This window comes from Hippopotamus amphibius, chromosome 2 (assembly GCF_030028045.1).
Source record: "Hippopotamus amphibius kiboko isolate mHipAmp2 chromosome 2, mHipAmp2.hap2, whole genome shotgun sequence".
Lineage (NCBI taxonomy): Eukaryota > Metazoa > Chordata > Mammalia > Artiodactyla > Hippopotamidae > Hippopotamus > Hippopotamus amphibius.
Genome location: NC_080187.1, coordinates 125,479,988 through 125,498,416, shown reverse-complemented (window position 1 = coordinate 125,498,416; position 18,429 = coordinate 125,479,988).

Here is an 18,429-nt window from a genome sequence, read left to right as displayed (position 1 = left end):
GGCACACAGTGTTCTCCCATGCCAAATGGTGCCGACACAGTGTGCATCTCTTCCTGCAAGGCTCTTGAGCACATCCAGAGTACGTGGACTAGAGTTTCAGGGAACGTGCTGCAGTCCTTTCTGGATGGAAAAGCTGCCGCCTCTTCAGAGGCCAATTGTCACGTTTCGTGTGTCCTCCAGATCAACAGTGTTGTCTGCTGAGCTCCTTGCAAGGGATGGCAAGCACCCTGTTTCCTCGGAAGAGACTCCCCTTTCCAATAAGCGGCTTGCCAGCAGGGAAGAAAAGTCAAGTAGCAAAGGAGATCAGCATGCAGCTTAGAGGCCTCTGGAATCCTGCTTTACAATGGGGTCCTGGGTCTTTGGTCATCAGGCTTCCATGTGAATGGGGACACACAGCCTGTGTCCCTGCAGCTTCTGAGCAGGCAAAGAGATATGCATGCCACACACTGGGACATTCTCAAATGAACTTTGCTCAGTAGTGGGCCTGCGTGCTGTGAATGGTCTACGTGAGGCAGGCCTTAGGGAATCCTAGGTGATACAGGGACTTGCCAGGGACTAGCAGTGTTCATGGTCATCATTTCCATTTAGTGCAGGCTGGAGGCACATTCAAGGATCTCTCTGAGGCAGAGACACCTCAGGTAGGATTTCCCAGGGTGAGCACGTAGCACAGCATTTCTCTCATTGCAGTTCCACATTCCTCCCACAGGCAGTCCTGCCTGGCATTCTGGGATTCCCTAGAATGGTGTTCCTCGGGCAGTTGGAAAGTTGGGAATTGTAGATCTGCAAGCATGGCAAGCATGTCTTTGACATGGCTTTGTATACAAAGGGGATTCCATGGGCACCAGGCACTACGGAGACTTTTGGCACACAGGGAAGATGTTCCACACACAGTGTTCCCCGTGGAAAGCAGAGCGACCCCCAGCACACGTTTGCAATGAGTGGCACTCTCCCATGGAAGCACTACTTGGACCAAGGTTTCATTGCACCTGCTGCAGGCCTTTCTAAATGGAGAGACTGCAGCTCATCTGGAGGCTACAGATCAATGACCATTCACCCTCGAGTTCCAGAGTGTTGTGGGATGGGGTCCTAGCAAGGAATGGCAAGCACCCTGTATCTCTCAAGCAGTGATCTTTGGAGGACCACTGTGTGACCAGAGCTGCATCTGGGGGTTCCTCGCAAGCTGACCACAGTGTCCTTTGGCCACAGCTGGTGTGTGTGCAGAGTTCAGGGCTCTGCCCTGCTCTCCTGGCTAGAGTGCTGATTGCTCTGCATTACAAAGAGCCTCAGCAACACAGCTCTAGGCCCTTCATTGTGGGCCAGGAAGGCCTGCTCTAGGTGGGAAGTGCTGAGCTGCACGGAGAAATCCCTGTGCTTCACATTCACCCTGGGAGCTTCTCCCAGTGGTCCATCTACCACCAGTAGAAGCTAACTTGTAGAAACTGCCTGGGAAAGCAGGACACACTTTCCCTCTGCACAGCTAGGCTTCCACAAAGCCAGAGAACCCTAAGCCTCCCTAAGGCCTTCACTTTGTTATGCCCCGCAAGGTGTGCCATTGATCTGCCGAGGATATTGGCTTGCTCTAAAGACGGAGGCTTGGGACTGTGTATCCTGTCACAGTGGAGAGACTGCAGGCTTCCCTTGGCATCTGGTGTGAGAAAGGAAGGGCAATGCCCCCTTTGCACAGCGTGAGGCTTGCCACCTCCAAGCGGTCCTCCAAACCCTGTTGCTCCCCACCTTCCCTTCACTGCTGGCAAGCTTCTGGCAGGAACAGAGAGTTTCCCCCAAGAAACATGCAGCTTGCCATTCTAGGTAGGAACTCATCCCTCAAGCCCCCTCCCTAAAAGGGGAATGAAACCTGACCACAAGCCTCCAGGGAAGGTTCCATTTCTGCCTCCAGCAAGGCATGCCTCAAGTGCCTGGGCATTCTTCTCCATGGATTGCTTTCATGATTCTGTGCTCCCTCCAAGGTTGTGTCAGCTCCTGTGTGCACCATATTGCATGCAGGACCACTGTGTGCCAAAGGCGTTTTCTGGGAATGCGGAGCCACAGGGCTCCAGCCACGGGGGCCTGTGGAGCAGCTTGTTTGTGTACTGAGGGAAAGCCTCTGCCCTGCTCTCCTCGTTCGAGAGGTTGATGTCCCCAGCTTTCCATCAGCCTCGGCAACACACACCTAGGCCCTACTTTCCACTTCCAGCAGGCCTCCTGCTCAAAGTGAGGACAGCTGAGCTGCTCTGCATAAGCACTGTGCTGAGCCCTCAGCCTGGGAGCTCCTAGGAGAGGGCTGCATACCTCTAACTGATGTTGCACCTGATCACCTCCCTGGGGAAGTGCCACAGAGGTTCCCTTTGCACGGCTAGGCCTCAGCATGCCAGGGGATCCCTCAGGCCTTCCAAAGGTCTTCACTTTCTATGACCTCTCAGCCTGTAGTCTCTGTGCTGAGGAAAGTGTCTTCATGCACAGACTGTGGGTGCAGCCTCTGTGTCTTGTCACAGCTCCGAAAATGCAGGGACAGATGCCGTGTGTTAACCCACACATTGGTGCCTGCCAGGGAAGGCAGTCAACTTCCCTTTGGTAGGCACAAGGATTCCAGCCTCACAGGTGCCCTCTGAACACCTTTGCTTGCTGACTAGTCTTCCCAGCTGGACAGCCCCTGGGAGGAGAAGAGGGTTTTCCCAATTGAAACAGGGGGCTGGCAATTCCCTGGAAGGCGCTCAGCCCTCAAGCCTCCTTCATTGGAGGGGACATGCAACCTGACCCCCAGCCTCCCGGAAATATGCCCTGTTCCCTGCCAGAAAGACAGGCAGCCCTGGCCTGATGACGGATGCACTGGTGGGCTTTCTCATTTCCGTGCCTTCAGGAGGCTCTGTGAGCTCCTGTGTGCTCCTTTCTTCACAGAGGACAGCTGTCTGCCATAAGCTTCGTGGGGGGCTTTTGAGCAACAAGGCTTCAGCCATGGGGGCCTCTGGATCAGCTTGTTTCTGTGCTGAGGGAAAAGCTCCCCCTGCTCTCCTTGTTAGAGAGGTTGATGTCCCCAGCATGCCAGCAGCCTCAGGAACACACACCTAGGCCCTTCTTTCCATTTCAGTCAGGCCTCCTGCTCTCAGTGAGAACACCTGAGCAGTGGTGTATACGCTCTGTGCTGAGCCCTCTGCCTGGGAGCTCCTACTGGAGAGCTCCCTCCTTCTAAGTGAAGCTGGATTGGATGACCTACATGGAGAACTGCAACACACTTTCCCTTTGCACTGCTAGGCCTCAACAAGTACCAGGGTCCTGTAGCCTTCCCATGGTCCTTACTATTGTCATGCCTTCTCAGCCTGCAATCTCTGTGCTAGGGAGCCAGTAGAGACCATTTGGGCTGCAGCCATTTCTGGATGGAGAACCTGCAGCTCACCTAGAGTCTATCAGTCTTTTTTTTTTCACCTCAAATGACAGAGTGCTGTGGGATGCCATCCAGGCCAGGAAGGGCAAGCACCCGGTTTCTTTGGAGTAGACTCACGTGATCTCTGGGACACTTGTCAGCAGTGAAGAGAAGATGGGTAGCAAGTGTGATTTCCTTGAAGCTTGGAGGCCACAGCTATCTCGCTTCCCAATGAGGAAATAACTTCTTATCATATCAGGGCCCGCCTTTAAAGTGGCCAGCCAGCCTCTGTTTCTGCAGCTTCTGAACCACCAGCAGAAACACCTGCCCCAACGGGGCACTTTCATGAATGCATTTTGCTCCCCCAGAGTGTCTGAATGCCATGTATGGCCTTAGCAGGAGAAGGCCCCAGTAGGCCTAGAAGACCTTGCCATGCACTGGCAGGGCTCCGGGCAAAGCTGTCCTTTCTCTCCATTCTGCTTCCCAATTTGAATGTCAGCTTGAGGTAGCATGCGGACAGGAAGGAGATCCATGGGGAAGGCAAAGCACAGAGTGCTTACCATATAGCTCCAGGCCCCTGAGCTAGCTTGACAAGCATGGAAGTTAAAGCCTGTCTAGAACTGCCTTCCAGAGGCCGTTTTAAAGTAGGGGGACCCCTTGCTACACAAGCTAGCAAGATAGAGTGTCCTGCTCTGGCCTTTGCTCTGACAACACAGTGGATGCAAAGTGCCTGTGCAATGGAGGGTGCTCTGAAGCTGCAGGAGAGACTTTTGGCACACAGTGTTCTCCCATGCCAAATGGTGCCGACACAGTGTGCATCTCTTCCTGCAAGGCTCTTGAGCACATCCAGAGTACGTGGACTAGAGTTTCAGGGAACGTGCTGCAGTCCTTTCTGGATGGAAAAGCTGCCGCCTCTTCAGAGGCCAATTGTCACGTTTCGTGTGTCCTCCAGATCAACAGTGTTGTCTGCTGAGCTCCTTGCAAGGGATGGCAAGCACCCTGTTTCCTCGGAAGAGACTCCCCTTTCCAATAAGCGGCTTGCCAGCAGGGAAGAAAAGTCAAGTAGCAAAGGAGATCAGCATGCAGCTTAGAGGCCTCTGGAATCCTGCTTTACAATGGGGTCCTGGGTCTTTGGTCATCAGGCTTCCATGTGAATGGGGACACACAGCCTGTGTCCCTGCAGCTTCTGAGCAGGCAAAGAGATATGCATGCCACACACTGGGACATTCTCAAATGAACTTTGCTCAGTAGTGGGCCTGCGTGCTGTGAATGGTCTACGTGAGGCAGGCCTTAGGGAATCCTAGGTGATACAGGGACTTGCCAGGGACTAGCAGTGTTCATGGTCATCATTTCCATTTAGTGCAGGCTGGAGGCACATTCAAGGATCTCTCTGAGGCAGAGACACCTCAGGTAGGATTTCCCAGGGTGAGCACGTAGCACAGCATTTCTCTCATTGCAGTTCCACATTCCTCCCACAGGCAGTCCTGCCTGGCATTCTGGGATTCCCTAGAATGGTGTTCCTCGGGCAGTTGGAAAGTTGGGAATTGTAGATCTGCAAGCATGGCAAGCATGTCTTTGACATGGCTTTGTATACAAAGGGGATTCCATGGGCACCAGGCACTACGGAGACTTTTGGCACACAGGGAAGATGTTCCACACACAGTGTTCCCCGTGGAAAGCAGAGCGACCCCCAGCACACGTTTGCAATGAGTGGCACTCTCCCATGGAAGCACTACTTGGACCAAGGTTTCATTGCACCTGCTGCAGGCCTTTCTAAATGGAGAGACTGCAGCTCATCTGGAGGCTACAGATCAATGACCATTCACCCTCGAGTTCCAGAGTGTTGTGGGATGGGGTCCTAGCAAGGAATGGCAAGCACCCTGTATCTCTCAAGCAGTGATCTTTGGAGGACCACTGTGTGACCAGAGCTGCATCTGGGGGTTCCTCGCAAGCTGACCACAGTGTCCTTTGGCCACAGCTGGTGTGTGTGCAGAGTTCAGGGCTCTGCCCTGCTCTCCTGGCTAGAGTGCTGATTGCTCTGCATTACAAAGAGCCTCAGCAACACAGCTCTAGGCCCTTCATTGTGGGCCAGGAAGGCCTGCTCTAGGTGGGAAGTGCTGAGCTGCACGGAGAAATCCCTGTGCTTCACATTCACCCTGGGAGCTTCTCCCAGTGGTCCATCTACCACCAGTAGAAGCTAACTTGTAGAAACTGCCTGGGAAAGCAGGACACACTTTCCCTCTGCACAGCTAGGCTTCCACAAAGCCAGAGAACCCTAAGCCTCCCTAAGGCCTTCACTTTGTTATGCCCCGCAAGGTGTGCCATTGATCTGCCGAGGATATTGGCTTGCTCTAAAGACGGAGGCTTGGGACTGTGTATCCTGTCACAGTGGAGAGACTGCAGGCTTCCCTTGGCATCTGGTGTGAGAAAGGAAGGGCAATGCCCCCTTTGCACAGCGTGAGGCTTGCCACCTCCAAGCGGTCCTCCAAACCCTGTTGCTCCCCACCTTCCCTTCACTGCTGGCAAGCTTCTGGCAGGAACAGAGAGTTTCCCCCAAGAAACATGCAGCTTGCCATTCTAGGTAGGAACTCATCCCTCAAGCCCCCTCCCTAAAAGGGGAATGAAACCTGACCACAAGCCTCCAGGGAAGGTTCCATTTCTGCCTCCAGCAAGGCATGCCTCAAGTGCCTGGGCATTCTTCTCCATGGATTGCTTTCATGATTCTGTGCTCCCTCCAAGGTTGTGTCAGCTCCTGTGTGCACCATATTGCATGCAGGACCACTGTGTGCCAAAGGCGTTTTCTGGGAATGCGGAGCCACAGGGCTCCAGCCACGGGGGCCTGTGGAGCAGCTTGTTTGTGTACTGAGGGAAAGCCTCTGCCCTGCTCTCCTCGTTCGAGAGGTTGATGTCCCCAGCTTTCCATCAGCCTCGGCAACACACACCTAGGCCCTACTTTCCACTTCCAGCAGGCCTCCTGCTCAAAGTGAGGACAGCTGAGCTGCTCTGCATAAGCACTGTGCTGAGCCCTCAGCCTGGGAGCTCCTAGGAGAGGGCTGCATACCTCTAACTGATGTTGCACCTGATCACCTCCCTGGGGAAGTGCCACAGAGGTTCCCTTTGCACGGCTAGGCCTCAGCATGCCAGGGGATCCCTCAGGCCTTCCAAAGGTCTTCACTTTCTATGACCTCTCAGCCTGTAGTCTCTGTGCTGAGGAAAGTGTCTTCATGCACAGACTGTGGGTGCAGCCTCTGTGTCTTGTCACAGCTCCGAAAATGCAGGGACAGATGCCGTGTGTTAACCCACACATTGGTGCCTGCCAGGGAAGGCAGTCAACTTCCCTTTGGTAGGCACAAGGATTCCAGCCTCACAGGTGCCCTCTGAACACCTTTGCTTGCTGACTAGTCTTCCCAGCTGGACAGCCCCTGGGAGGAGAAGAGGGTTTTCCCAATTGAAACAGGGGGCTGGCAATTCCCTGGAAGGCGCTCAGCCCTCAAGCCTCCTTCATTGGAGGGGACATGCAACCTGACCCCCAGCCTCCCGGAAATATGCCCTGTTCCCTGCCAGAAAGACAGGCAGCCCTGGCCTGATGACGGATGCACTGGTGGGCTTTCTCATTTCCGTGCCTTCAGGAGGCTCTGTGAGCTCCTGTGTGCTCCTTTCTTCACAGAGGACAGCTGTCTGCCATAAGCTTCGTGGGGGGCTTTTGAGCAACAAGGCTTCAGCCATGGGGGCCTCTGGATCAGCTTGTTTCTGTGCTGAGGGAAAAGCTCCCCCTGCTCTCCTTGTTAGAGAGGTTGATGTCCCCAGCATGCCAGCAGCCTCAGGAACACACACCTAGGCCCTTCTTTCCATTTCAGTCAGGCCTCCTGCTCTCAGTGAGAACACCTGAGCAGTGGTGTATACGCTCTGTGCTGAGCCCTCTGCCTGGGAGCTCCTACTGGAGAGCTCCCTCCTTCTAAGTGAAGCTGGATTGGATGACCTACATGGAGAACTGCAACACACTTTCCCTTTGCACTGCTAGGCCTCAACAAGTACCAGGGTCCTGTAGCCTTCCCATGGTCCTTACTATTGTCATGCCTTCTCAGCCTGCAATCTCTGTGCTAGGGAGCCAGTAGAGACCATTTGGGCTGCAGCCATTTCTGGATGGAGAACCTGCAGCTCACCTAGAGTCTATCAGTCTTTTTGTTTTCACCTCAAATGACAGAGTGCTGTGGGATGCCATCCAGGCCAGGAAGGGCAAGCACCCGGTTTCTTTGGAGTAGACTCACGTGATCTCTGGGACACTTGTCAGCAGTGAAGAGAAGATGGGTAGCAAGTGTGATTTCCTTGAAGCTTGGAGGCCACAGCTATCTCGCTTCCCAATGAGGAAATAACTTCTTATCATATCAGGGCCCGCCTTTAAAGTGGCCAGCCAGCCTCTGTTTCTGCAGCTTCTGAACCACCAGCAGAAACACCTGCCCCAACGGGGCACTTTCATGAATGCATTTTGCTCCCCCAGCGTGTCTGAATGCCATGTATGGCCTTAGCAGGAGAAGGCCCCAGTAGGCCTAGAAGACCTTGCCATGCACTGGCAGGGCTCCGGGCAAAGCTGTCCTTTCTCTCCATTCTGCTTCCCAATTTGAATGTCAGCTTGAGGTAGCATGCGGACAGGAAGGAGATCCATGGGGAAGGCAAAGCACAGAGTGCTTACCATATAGCTCCAGGCCCCTGAGCTAGCTTGACAAGCATGGAAGTTAAAGCCTGTCTAGAACTGCCTTCCAGAGGCCGTTTTAAAGTAGGGGGACCCCTTGCTACACAAGCTTGCAAGATAGAGTGTCCTGCTCTGGCCTTTGCTCTGACAACACAGTGGATGCAAAGTGCCTGTGCAATGGAGGGTGCTCTGAAGCTGCAGGAGAGACTTTTGGCACACAGTGTTCTCCCATGCCAAATGGTGCCGACACAGTGTGCATCTCTTCCTGCAAGGCTCTTGAGCACTTCCAGAGTACGTGGACTAGAGTTTCAGGGAACGTGCTGCAGGCCTTTCTGGATGGAAAAGCTGCCGCCTCTTCAGAGGCCAATTGTCACGTTTCGTGTGTCCTCCAGATCAACAGTGTTGTCTGCTGAGCTCCTTGCAAGGGATGGCAAGCACCCTGTTTCCTCGGAAGAGACTCCCCTTTCCAATAAGCGGCTTGCCAGCAGGGAAGAAAAGTCAAGTAGCAAAGGAGATCAGCATGCAGCTTAGAGGCCTCTGGAATCCTGCTTTACAATGGGGTCCTGGGTCTTTGGTCATCAGGCTTCCATGTGAATGGGGACACACAGCCTGTGTCCCTGCAGCTTCTGAGCAGGCAAAGAGATATGCATGCCACACACTGGGACATTCTCAAATGAACTTTGCTCAGTAGTGGGCCTGCGTGCTGTGAATGGTCTACGTGAGGCAGGCCTTAGGGAATCCTAGGTGATACAGGGACTTGCCAGGGACTAGCAGTGTTCATGGTCATCATTTCCATTTAGTGCAGGCTGGAGGCACATTCAAGGATCTCTCTGAGGCAGAGACACCTCAGGTAGGATTTCCCAGGGTGAGCACGTAGCACAGCATTTCTCTCATTGCAGTTCCACATTCCTCCCACAGGCAGTCCTGCCTGGCATTCTGGGATTCCCTAGAATGGTGTTCCTCGGGCAGTTGGAAAGTTGGGAATTGTAGATCTGCAAGCATGGCAAGCATGTCTTTGACATGGCTTTGTATACAAAGGGGATTCCATGGGCACCAGGCACTACGGAGACTTTTGGCACACAGGGAAGATGTTCCACACACAGTGTTCCCCGTGGAAAGCAGAGCGACCCCCAGCACACGTTTGCAATGAGTGGCACTCTCCCATGGAAGCACTACTTGGACCAAGGTTTCATTGCCCCTGCTGCAGGCCTTTCTAAATGGAGAGACTGCAGCTCATCTGGAGGCTACAGATCAATGACCATTCACCCTCGAGTTCCAGAGTGTTGTGGGATGGGGTCCTAGCAAGGAATGGCAAGCACCCTGTATCTCTCAAGCAGTGATCTTTGGAGGACCACTGTGTGACCAGAGCTGCATCTGGGGGTTCCTCGCAAGCTGACCACAGTGTCCTTTGGCCACAGCTGGTGTGTGTGCAGAGTTCAGGGCTCTGCCCTGCTCTCCTGGCTAGAGTGCTGATTGCTCTGCATTACAAAGAGCCTCAGCAACACAGCTCTAGGCCCTTCATTGTGGGCCAGGAAGGCCTGCTCTATGTGGGAAGTGCTGAGCTGCACGGAGAAATCCCTGTGCTTCACATTCACCCTGGGAGCTTCTCCCAGTGGTCCATCTACCACCAGTAGAAGCTAACTTGTAGAAACTGCCTGGGAAAGCAGGACACACTTTCCCTCTGCACAGCTAGGCTTCCACAAAGCCAGAGAACCCTAAGCCTCCCTAAGGCCTTCACTTTGTTATGCCCCGCAAGGTGTGCCATTGATCTGCCGAGGATATTGGCTTGCTCTAAAGACGGAGGCTTGGGACTGTGTATCCTGTCACAGTGGAGAGACTGCAGGCTTCCCTTGGCATCTGGTGTGAGAAAGGAAGGGCAATGCCCCCTTTGCACAGCGTGAGGCTTGCCACCTCCAAGCGGTCCTCCAAACCCTGTTGCTCCCCACCTTCCCTTCACTGCTGGCAAGCTTCTGGCAGGAACAGAGAGTTTCCCCCAAGAAACATGCAGCTTGCCATTCTAGGTAGGAACTCATCCCTTAAGCCCCCTCCCTAAAAGGGGAATGAAACATGACCACAAGCCTCCAGGGAAGGTTCCATTTCTGCCTCCAGCAAGGCATGCCTCAGGTGCCTGGGCATTCTTCTCCATGGATTGCTTTCATGATTCTGTGCTCCCTCCAAGGTTGTGTCAGCTCCTGTGTGCACCATATTGCATGCAGGACCATTGTGTGCCAAAGGGGTTTTCTGGGAATGCGGAGCCACAGGGCTCCAGCCACGGGGGCCTGTGGAGCAGCTTGTTTGTGTACTGAGGGAAAGCCTCTGCCCTGCTCTCCTCGTTCGAGAGGTTGATGTCCCCAGCTTTCCATCAGCCTCGGCAACACACACCTAGGCCCTACTTTCCACTTCCAGCAGGCCTCCTGCTCAAAGTGAGGACAGCTGAGCTGCTCTGCATAAGCACTGTGCTGAGCCCTCAGCCTGGGAGCTCCTAGGAGAGGGCTGCATACCTCTAACTGATGTTGCACCTGATCACCTCCCTGGGGAAGTGCCACAGAGGTTCCCTTTGCACGGCTAGGCCTCAGCATGCCAGGGGATCCCTCAGGCCTTCCAAAGGTCTTCACTTTCTATGACCTCTCAGCCTGTAGTCTCTGTGCTGAGGAAAGTGTCTTCATGCACAGACTGTGGGTGCAGCCTCTGTGTCTTGTCACAGCTCCGAAAATGCAGGGACAGATGCCGTGTGTTAACCCACACATTGGTGCCTGCCAGGGAAGGCAGTCAACTTCCCTTTGGTAGGCACAAGGATTCCAGCCTCACAGGTGCCCTCTGAACACCTTTGCTTGCTGACTAGTCTTCCCAGCTGGACAGCCCCTGGGAGGAGAAGAGGGTTTTCCCAATTGAAACAGGGGGCTGGCAATTCCCTGGAAGGCGCTCAGCCCTCAAGCCTCCTTCATTGGAGGGGACATGCAACCTGACCCCCAGCCTCCCGGAAATATGCCCTGTTCCCTGCCAGAAAGACAGGCAGCCCTGGCCTGATGACGGATGCACTGGTGGGCTTTCTCATTTCCGTGCCTTCAGGAGGCTCTGTGAGCTCCTGTGTGCTCCTTTATTCACAGAGGACAGCTGTCTGCCATAAGCTTCGTGGGGGGCTTTTGAGCAACAAGGCTTCAGCCATGGGGGCCTCTGGATCAGCTTGTTTCTGTGCTGAGGGAAAAGCTCCCCCTGCTCTCCTTGTTAGAGAGGTTGATGTCCCCAGCATGCCAGCAGCCTCAGGAACACACACCTAGGCCCTTCTTTCCATTTCAGTCAGGCCTCCTGCTCTCAGTGAGAACACCTGAGCAGTGGTGTATACGCTCTGTGCTGAGCCCTCTGCCTGGGAGCTCCTACTGGAGAGCTCCCTCCTTCTAAGTGAAGCTGGATTGGATGACCTACATGGAGAACTGCAACACACTTTCCCTTTGCACTGCTAGGCCTCAACAAGTACCAGGGTCCTGTAGCCTTCCCATGGTCCTTACTATTGTCATGCCTTCTCAGCCTGCAATCTCTGTGCTAGGGAGCCAGTAGAGACCATTTGGGCTGCAGCCATTTCTGGATGGAGAACCTGCAGCTCACCTAGAGTCTATCAGTCTTTTTGTTTTCACCTCAAATGACAGAGTGCTGTGGGATGCCATCCAGGCCAGGAAGGGCAAGCACCCGGTTTCTTTGGAGTAGACTCACGTGATCTCTGGGACACTTGTCAGCAGTGAAGAGAAGATGGGTAGCAAGTGTGATTTCCTTGAAGCTTGGAGGCCACAGCTATCTCGCTTCCCAATGAGGAAATAACTTCTTATCATATCAGGGCCCGCCTTTAAAGTGGCCAGCCAGCCTCTGTTTCTGCAGCTTCTGAACCACCAGCAGAAACACCTGCCCCAACGGGGCACTTTCATGAATGCATTTTGCTCCCCCAGCGTGTCTGAATGCCATGTATGGCCTTAGCAGGAGAAGGCCCCAGTAGGCCTAGAAGACCTTGCCATGCACTGGCAGGGCTCCGGGCAAAGCTGTCCTTTCTCTCCATTCTGCTTCCCAATTTGAATGTCAGCTTGAGGTAGCATGCGGACAGGAAGGAGATCCATGGGGAAGGCAAAGCACAGAGTGCTTACCATATAGCTCCAGGCCCCTGAGCTAGCTTGACAAGCATGGAAGTTAAAGCCTGTCTAGAACTGCCTTCCAGAGGCCGTTTTAAAGTAGGGGGACCCCTTGCTACACAAGCTAGCAAGATAGAGTGTCCTGCTCTGGCCTTTGCTCTGACAACACAGTGGATGCAAAGTGCCTGTGCAATGGAGGGTGCTCTGAAGCTGCAGGAGAGACTTTTGGCACACAGTGTTCTCCCATGCCAAATGGTGCCGACACAGTGTGCATCTCTTCCTGCAAGGCTCTTGAGCACATCCAGAGTACGTGGACTAGAGTTTCAGGGAACGTGCTGCAGTCCTTTCTGGATGGAAAAGCTGCCGCCTCTTCAGAGGCCAATTGTCACGTTTCGTGTGTCCTCCAGATCAACAGTGTTGTCTGCTGAGCTCCTTGCAAGGGATGGCAAGCACCCTGTTTCCTCGGAAGAGACTCCCCTTTCCAATAAGCGGCTTGCCAGCAGGGAAGAAAAGTCAAGTAGCAAAGGAGATCAGCATGCAGCTTAGAGGCCTCTGGAATCCTGCTTTACAATGGGGTCCTGGGTCTTTGGTCATCAGGCTTCCATGTGAATGGGGACACACAGCCTGTGTCCCTGCAGCTTCTGAGCAGGCAAAGAGATATGCATGCCACACACTGGGACATTCTCAAATGAACTTTGCTCAGTAGTGGGCCTGCGTGCTGTGAATGGTCTACGTGAGGCAGGCCTTAGGGAATCCTAGGTGATACAGGGACTTGCCAGGGACTAGCAGTGTTCATGGTCATCATTTCCATTTAGTGCAGGCTGGAGGCACATTCAAGGATCTCTCTGAGGCAGAGACACCTCAGGTAGGATTTCCCAGGGTGAGCACGTAGCACAGCATTTCTCTCATTGCAGTTCCACATTCCTCCCACAGGCAGTCCTGCCTGGCATTCTGGGATTCCCTAGAATGGTGTTCCTCGGGCAGTTGGAAAGTTGGGAATTGTAGATCTGCAAGCATGGCAAGCATGTCTTTGACATGGCTTTGTATACAAAGGGGATTCCATGGGCACCAGGCACTACGGAGACTTTTGGCACACAGGGAAGATGTTCCACACACAGTGTTCCCCGTGGAAAGCAGAGCGACCCCCAGCACACGTTTGCAATGAGTGGCACTCTCCCATGGAAGCACTACTTGGACCAAGGTTTCATTGCACCTGCTGCAGGCCTTTCTAAATGGAGAGACTGCAGCTCATCTGGAGGCTACAGATCAATGACCATTCACCCTCGAGTTCCAGAGTGTTGTGGGATGGGGTCCTAGCAAGGAATGGCAAGCACCCTGTATCTCTCAAGCAGTGATCTTTGGAGGACCACTGTGTGACCAGAGCTGCATCTGGGGGTTCCTCGCAAGCTGACCACAGTGTCCTTTGGCCACAGCTGGTGTGTGTGCAGAGTTCAGGGCTCTGCCCTGCTCTCCTGGCTAGAGTGCTGATTGCTCTGCATTACAAAGAGCCTCAGCAACACAGCTCTAGGCCCTTCATTGTGGGCCAGGAAGGCCTGCTCTAGGTGGGAAGTGCTGAGCTGCACGGAGAAATCCCTGTGCTTCACATTCACCCTGGGAGCTTCTCCCAGTGGTCCATCTACCACCAGTAGAAGCTAACTTGTAGAAACTGCCTGGGAAAGCAGGACACACTTTCCCTCTGCACAGCTAGGCTTCCACAAAGCCAGAGAACCCTAAGCCTCCCTAAGGCCTTCACTTTGTTATGCCCCGCAAGGTGTGCCATTGATCTGCCGAGGATATTGGCTTGCTCTAAAGACGGAGGCTTGGGACTGTGTATCCTGTCACAGTGGAGAGACTGCAGGCTTCCCTTGGCATCTGGTGTGAGAAAGGAAGGGCAATGCCCCCTTTGCACAGCGTGAGGCTTGCCACCTCCAAGCGGTCCTCCAAACCCTGTTGCTCCCCACCTTCCCTTCACTGCTGGCAAGCTTCTGGCAGGAACAGAGAGTTTCCCCCAAGAAACATGCAGCTTGCCATTCTAGGTAGGAACTCATCCCTCAAGCCCCCTCCCTAAAAGGGGAATGAAACCTGACCACAAGCCTCCAGGGAAGGTTCCATTTCTGCCTCCAGCAAGGCATGCCTCAAGTGCCTGGGCATTCTTCTCCATGGATTGCTTTCATGATTCTGTGCTCCCTCCAAGGTTGTGTCAGCTCCTGTGTGCACCATATTGCATGCAGGACCACTGTGTGCCAAAGGCGTTTTCTGGGAATGCGGAGCCACAGGGCTCCAGCCACGGGGGCCTGTGGAGCAGCTTGTTTGTGTACTGAGGGAAAGCCTCTGCCCTGCTCTCCTCGTTCGAGAGGTTGATGTCCCCAGCTTTCCATCAGCCTCGGCAACACACACCTAGGCCCTACTTTCCACTTCCAGCAGGCCTCCTGCTCAAAGTGAGGACAGCTGAGCTGCTCTGCATAAGCACTGTGCTGAGCCCTCAGCCTGGGAGCTCCTAGGAGAGGGCTGCATACCTCTAACTGATGTTGCACCTGATCACCTCCCTGGGGAAGTGCCACAGAGGTTCCCTTTGCACGGCTAGGCCTCAGCATGCCAGGGGATCCCTCAGGCCTTCCAAAGGTCTTCACTTTCTATGACCTCTCAGCCTGTAGTCTCTGTGCTGAGGAAAGTGTCTTCATGCACAGACTGTGGGTGCAGCCTCTGTGTCTTGTCACAGCTCCGAAAATGCAGGGACAGATGCCGTGTGTTAACCCACACATTGGTGCCTGCCAGGGAAGGCAGTCAACTTCCCTTTGGTAGGCACAAGGATTCCAGCCTCACAGGTGCCCTCTGAACACCTTTGCTTGCTGACTAGTCTTCCCAGCTGGACAGCCCCTGGGAGGAGAAGAGGGTTTTCCCAATTGAAACAGGGGGCTGGCAATTCCCTGGAAGGCGCTCAGCCCTCAAGCCTCCTTCATTGGAGGGGACATGCAACCTGACCCCCAGCCTCCCGGAAATATGCCCTGTTCCCTGCCAGAAAGACAGGCAGCCCTGGCCTGATGACGGATGCACTGGTGGGCTTTCTCATTTCCGTGCCTTCAGGAGGCTCTGTGAGCTCCTGTGTGCTCCTTTCTTCACAGAGGACAGCTGTCTGCCATAAGCTTCGTGGGGGGCTTTTGAGCAACAAGGCTTCAGCCATGGGGGCCTCTGGATCAGCTTGTTTCTGTGCTGAGGGAAAAGCTCCCCCTGCTCTCCTTGTTAGAGAGGTTGATGTCCCCAGCATGCCAGCAGCCTCAGGAACACACACCTAGGCCCTTCTTTCCATTTCAGTCAGGCCTCCTGCTCTCAGTGAGAACACCTGAGCAGTGGTGTATACGCTCTGTGCTGAGCCCTCTGCCTGGGAGCTCCTACTGGAGAGCTCCCTCCTTCTAAGTGAAGCTGGATTGGATGACCTACATGGAGAACTGCAACACACTTTCCCTTTGCACTGCTAGGCCTCAACAAGTACCAGGGTCCTGTAGCCTTCCCATGGTCCTTACTATTGTCATGCCTTCTCAGCCTGCAATCTCTGTGCTAGGGAGCCAGTAGAGACCATTTGGGCTGCAGCCATTTCTGGATGGAGAACCTGCAGCTCACCTAGAGTCTATCAGTCTTTTTTTTTTCACCTCAAATGACAGAGTGCTGTGGGATGCCATCCAGGCCAGGAAGGGCAAGCACCCGGTTTCTTTGGAGTAGACTCACGTGATCTCTGGGACACTTGTCAGCAGTGAAGAGAAGATGGGTAGCAAGTGTGATTTCCTTGAAGCTTGGAGGCCACAGCTATCTCGCTTCCCAATGAGGAAATAACTTCTTATCATATCAGGGCCCGCCTTTAAAGTGGCCAGCCAGCCTCTGTTTCTGCAGCTTCTGAACCACCAGCAGAAACACCTGCCCCAACGGGGCACTTTCATGAATGCATTTTGCTCCCCCAGAGTGTCTGAATGCCATGTATGGCCTTAGCAGGAGAAGGCCCCAGTAGGCCTAGAAGACCTTGCCATGCACTGGCAGGGCTCCGGGCAAAGCTGTCCTTTCTCTCCATTCTGCTTCCCAATTTGAATGTCAGCTTGAGGTAGCATGCGGACAGGAAGGAGATCCATGGGGAAGGCAAAGCACAGAGTGCTTACCATATAGCTCCAGGCCCCTGAGCTAGCTTGACAAGCATGGAAGTTAAAGCCTGTCTAGAACTGCCTTCCAGAGGCCGTTTTAAAGTAGGGGGACCCCTTGCTACACAAGCTAGCAAGATAGAGTGTCCTGCTCTGGCCTTTGCTCTGACAACACAGTGGATGCAAAGTGCCTGTGCAATGGAGGGTGCTCTGAAGCTGCAGGAGAGACTTTTGGCACACAGTGTTCTCCCATGCCAAATGGTGCCGACACAGTGTGCATCTCTTCCTGCAAGGCTCTTGAGCACATCCAGAGTACGTGGACTAGAGTTTCAGGGAACGTGCTGCAGTCCTTTCTGGATGGAAAAGCTGCCGCCTCTTCAGAGGCCAATTGTCACGTTTCGTGTGTCCTCCAGATCAACAGTGTTGTCTGCTGAGCTCCTTGCAAGGGATGGCAAGCACCCTGTTTCCTCGGAAGAGACTCCCCTTTCCAATAAGCGGCTTGCCAGCAGGGAAGAAAAGTCAAGTAGCAAAGGAGATCAGCATGCAGCTTAGAGGCCTCTGGAATCCTGCTTTACAATGGGGTCCTGGGTCTTTGGTCATCAGGCTTCCATGTGAATGGGGACACACAGCCTGTGTCCCTGCAGCTTCTGAGCAGGCAAAGAGATATGCATGCCACACACTGGGACATTCTCAAATGAACTTTGCTCAGTAGTGGGCCTGCGTGCTGTGAATGGTCTACGTGAGGCAGGCCTTAGGGAATCCTAGGTGATACAGGGACTTGCCAGGGACTAGCAGTGTTCATGGTCATCATTTCCATTTAGTGCAGGCTGGAGGCACATTCAAGGATCTCTCTGAGGCAGAGACACCTCAGGTAGGATTTCCCAGGGTGAGCACGTAGCACAGCATTTCTCTCATTGCAGTTCCACATTCCTCCCACAGGCAGTCCTGCCTGGCATTCTGGGATTCCCTAGAATGGTGTTCCTCGGGCAGTTGGAAAGTTGGGAATTGTAGATCTGCAAGCATGGCAAGCATGTCTTTGACATGGCTTTGTATACAAAGGGGATTCCATGGGCACCAGGCACTACGGAGACTTTTGGCACACAGGGAAGATGTTCCACACACAGTGTTCCCCGTGGAAAGCAGAGCGACCCCCAGCACACGTTTGCAATGAGTGGCACTCTCCCATGGAAGCACTACTTGGACCAAGGTTTCATTGCACCTGCTGCAGGCCTTTCTAAATGGAGAGACTGCAGCTCATCTGGAGGCTACAGATCAATGACCATTCACCCTCGAGTTCCAGAGTGTTGTGGGATGGGGTCCTAGCAAGGAATGGCAAGCACCCTGTATCTCTCAAGCAGTGATCTTTGGAGGACCACTGTGTGACCAGAGCTGCATCTGGGGGTTCCTCGCAAGCTGACCACAGTGTCCTTTGGCCACAGCTGGTGTGTGTGCAGAGTTCAGGGCTCTGCCCTGCTCTCCTGGCTAGAGTGCTGATTGCTCTGCATTACAAAGAGCCTCAGCAACACAGCTCTAGGCCCTTCATTGTGGGCCAGGAAGGCCTGCTCTAGGTGGGAAGTGCTGAGCTGCACGGAGAAATCCCTGTGCTTCACATTCACCCTGGGAGCTTCTCCCAGTGGTCCATCTACCACCAGTAGAAGCTAACTTGTAGAAACTGCCTGGGAAAGCAGGACACACTTTCCCTCTGCACAGCTAGGCTTCCACAAAGCCAGAGAACCCTAAGCCTCCCTAAGGCCTTCACTTTGTTATGCCCCGCAAGGTGTGCCATTGATCTGCCGAGGATATTGGCTTGCTCTAAAGACGGAGGCTTGGGACTGTGTATCCTGTCACAGTGGAGAGACTGCAGGCTTCCCTTGGCATCTGGTGTGAGAAAGGAAGGGCAATGCCCCCTTTGCACAGCGTGAGGCTTGCCACCTCCAAGCGGTCCTCCAAACCCTGTTGCTCCCCACCTTCCCTTCACTGCTGGCAAGCTTCTGGCAGGAACAGAGAGTTTCCCCCAAGAAACATGCAGCTTGCCATTCTAGGTAGGAACTCATCCCTCAAGCCCCCTCCCTAAAAGGGGAATGAAACCTGACCACAAGCCTCCAGGGAAGGTTCCATTTCTGCCTCCAGCAAGGCATGCCT